At 38.8% G+C, this 3,997-nt stretch overlaps 1 long non-coding RNA gene across 1 annotated transcript in view; it reads left to right on the top strand.

Annotated features, from left to right (window-relative positions):
- The window catches only part of LOC106522995 (uncharacterized), a 34,706-nt gene extending 33,365 nt beyond the window's left edge, over positions 1–1,341 (top strand). Inside the window, exon 2 of the long non-coding RNA XR_001310840.1 lies at positions 831–1,341. This is a non-coding gene — a long non-coding RNA (uncharacterized LOC106522995). The remainder of the gene's footprint in view (positions 1–830) is intronic.
- Positions 1,342–3,997: the final 2,656 nt, after the last annotated feature.

Genomic DNA, 3,997 nt, shown 5'->3' with positions numbered 1-3,997 from the left:
TGTGTGTGTGTGTGTGTGTGTGTGTGTGTGTGTGTGTGTGAGAGAGAGAGAGAGAGAGAGATCTAGTATACACACCTAACTTGTCAGGACCAGTGGTTCATATGGAGACCAAAGACTGTTCCGGTCCTAATATGGTGAAACTCCATTTTTTAACGGTCCCAACAAGGGCAGAGATACAAACTCGTGCGTGTTACAAATAATTTTCGCATTTGAATTCACAATTTGTCAAAGTATAATCTGTTGAACTACATTCTTTGCAGACATGTTTTCCTGGTGTGTGTGTGTGTGTGTGTGTGGTGACTGACGGTGACTAACAACACTTAATGCTGATGATTAACAATGTGTCACTCTTTTATGGGCTAGTTTAGTATTTTTGTGGCAGAACTTTGCAATTTTGGTTTGAACCCGAGTTACAATGACAACAGTCGAAGCATAAATGAACCATTTTTGTGTGATAAAATGGTTCATTTATGCTTCGACTGTTGTCATTTCATCACACYAATGTGTAGAAACACCGGATTCTGAGCAAAATTCACTGAATTTTAACCAATATTTGGTTTTWATGGTCAGATGAACTGAGTTGACTCCAAAACGTTGAGCTGTTGATCTTCATCCAATCATTTAATTAATTTATTCGATGCTTCATGAGTTGTTTTTGCTAACAGACATGACCACACAGACGGAATAACTCTTTTCTTTTAAATCAAGTCAACTGTTTCCTGTTTTAAGAGAAAGTAAAAACCAGAAATGCTCTTTTCTGTCAGCTGTCTCTCACAGAGAGACGTGTAAAAATGTCCACGCTGTTACCGCTGAGATTTCTTTATTCACAGGAAGCTCGAGCACGAGGGAGTCGCTCCGCTTTTGATGTTGAAAATGTGTGTGTCGAAACATCCTTTGTGCTCGCGACAGAACGACGTGAGCGAAGCTACAAGTTGGTTTCCGAGCTGCACGAGGAGTAAAACCAACGCGGCGGGTTGCTGGATCGCAGGCTCCCAGCGTGCGTGTGTACGTGCGCACGCATCGGCTCGGATGCGTGTGTGACGGCGCGCGCTGAAGTAGCCGTTAAAAATGCTAATTTGCCGCGGCGTTCATATTCCCATACGGAGCCTCATGCTGTTTGCATGGTAAATAAGCACGCTGATTATTCCACGTACAATATGTTTTCATGAGAAATGCATGCGTGCGTGCAGGCAGGGAGGCTGCTTGTTGGCAGATGAACTGTAAAAGCTCTGAGGTCTTTGTATCGGCCCACATCTGACGTTAACCGCAGCTTGAAATGTTAATCTGGGATTTTGGATACAAACACATGAACAATAAACTAGAGTATTTGTTTTTAAAATAGATGGCTGTTTTTAGATTCTTTTATTTAAATTTGTCATTTATAAAGATGCTGCACACTTTCTGCACACAGCTAACGAAGTTCTAACAGTCAAATTGGTTTGTTGTGTTTGTGATAAAACTGTTTACCTGGAGAAAAAAAAAAGATTTAGGACATGATGTAAATGAGATTAGAGCTGCGTGATAATTACATCGCAATAAACACATGGTTATTAACTGCTAATGGTTAGAAACCTTCTGATAAAATAAGCTAGGACCTTTCAGGAAAGATTCACCTTCAAAATAAAAGCATCAAGCTGTTAATATAAAGAAATTATTGGGGTTTATGTAATACACTGATTGTAATTACACTACACATAGTATAGTTTGTTGTATGATAGAACTGTAATGACTGATAAATGTGATTTATAATTAACTTGATGATTCTATATTAATAGGTACATGCCTGGTAACAAAGACAACACATATTTGTGTTTTTAAAGTCATTAGGATAGGTTTTTAATTGTTTATGGRCATGGCTTTGACCAAAATGGTAGAGACCCCCTCCCGACTGATGACATAATTAATATAGGTGGAGTCATGCCCTGAAGCTGATGATAAAACTCTTGGGACTTCCCAGTTCAGTCTGATTTCCTAGTYCTGCGTTAAACCGGTTATCAGCGAGAGCTCTCGGTTCTGTAATGGTCTACTRTCACACTCACATTACATTTGCACATTTCTCAATACGATTTRGCACGCATCCTGGTAACGAACACGAATAACGTCTATTTCTTTCAAATAGATAACAAATGCCCGCTAAAATAAAATAATCGCTCGCGCTTTATTTTGAAATGTGTAACCTGGGATTTTTTTTCTCCCTCTTGTCGGCACATTCGAGCGATAGAGCGCTAGCTTTCTGGACTGGTCCGCCATCGTAAGGCTAATATGAAATTAATTCTTAATTTAAAGGCACAGTGTGTAGGATTTTGTCAAGTCTTTTAGCCGAAATTGAGATAATCKCTAATGACAATAATTTAAAAAACATGTCTAATCATTGCAGACAAAGACCTTGTTTTATTATTTTTACCTTATAAAAAGCTGTTTATATCTCCATGGTCGCGGGTCACCACTACAGGCAGCCGCCATCTTGCACCGCCATCTTGTCTACAAAGGCTCATGAAGGACAAACTGCGGTGGCGGCGTCAAAAACGTTTTTAGTTGTAATACTGTAAATGTAATATTTGTTGTCTGTCATTGTAGCTGGGATAATTTTACTTATTAAAGCTCATAATCTTACCACTTGAAACATCACTAGCCCTGAAGCTGCTGGTAGACATCGCGGTTGGAATTATCAAAGGTTTTTGACACCTGAGAGACACCGTAGCAACTCCTTTGTGTTTGGAAGCGGGGGGTGGGGGTGGGGGGAGGACCAGGGAGGATGATTCAACCACTCAATCACTAGATGTCGCTGAAAACAACAAAACACACTGTGCCTTTAAGAAGCTGCTACACTGAAATGAAGTATAAACTGAAGAGGAGGTCAATGCGACGCCCCAACAGCTAAAAGCCTGCAGCTAAACAAGGTAAGCTAGCAAAAAAAAGCAGTAATTTCATGTTTAGCCTCATAACTGCTTAAAAATAAAGAACGGKATGGAGTGTAAGGAGAAAWTTGTGGATAAAAGAGGAACGGTCACAAGTTTGGTAGTATTTCAGATATTTAAAGTTTTTCGAGAGTCAGACCGATGTGTAAAACTGTTATTGATTTTGACTGATATGAAACATTTATATTGTGATACATTTTTTTGGCCATATCCCCTAGCCCTAAGTGAGATATATAATTTTTAATCCTTCAGTTGGAGTCTGTATAAAGTGGAACTGCAGTGCTTTGGTCTGAATTCCTCCTCAATGTCCCCGCCCCTTTTCTGAAGTGTGTCTCMGATCAACTCATTTTAAGGCTGTCTCTTTAAATTCAAATAATTGTGCTTTACACCCCGCCCCCTTTCATCTTCCAGAACGGTCCAGTTTGATGGAGGGGTTTACAACTATATAGCTGCGCATAAACATTTTTATTTACAAATTAATTAAAAGATGTCAAGAAGGGAAGACTTGTCCGTCCAGCCTGACATGTTGGAGCCTACAAATTCACAACAAAATGCATTTACCACAGGGTGTCCGCAGGTCCTTAAAAAGCCTTAAATTCACATATCTAAAATTAAGACCTTAAAAAGTCTTAAATTTGTTTTAAAATGTGCAGATTGGTCTTAAGTTTGTTACTCAAAGGTCTTAAATTTTGTTGGGCAGAAGCAGTTAAAGTTCTCCGTCTCCCTCGGCCATTTCTGTAGAACCATCACTTATATTTTCGATCTTAAGATGGTTTTAAAAAGGTTTTAAAAAGGCCTAAATTCACATATCTAAAATTAAGACCTTAAAAAGACTTAAATTAGTTGAAAAATATGCAAGTTGGTCTTAAATTTGTTCCTCAAAGGTCTTAAATTTTGTCAGGCAGAAGCGATTAAAGTTCAGTGTCTGCCCCGGCCGTCTCTGCAGAACCATCGCTTAAATTTTTGGTCTGAAATTTCAAGATGGTATTAAAAAGGTCTTAAAAAGTCTTAAATTTGACTTGCTAATACCTGAAGATACCCTGTTACCAGCTAAAAAAGTAGATTTTGAATGACATTAC

This window comes from Austrofundulus limnaeus, unplaced genomic scaffold, assembly GCF_001266775.1.
Source record: "Austrofundulus limnaeus strain Quisiro unplaced genomic scaffold, Austrofundulus_limnaeus-1.0 Scaffold142, whole genome shotgun sequence".
NCBI lineage: Eukaryota > Metazoa > Chordata > Actinopteri > Cyprinodontiformes > Rivulidae > Austrofundulus > Austrofundulus limnaeus.
The sequence above is the reverse complement of the archived record's forward strand: the minus strand, read 5'-3'. Positions and strand labels throughout refer to the sequence as shown.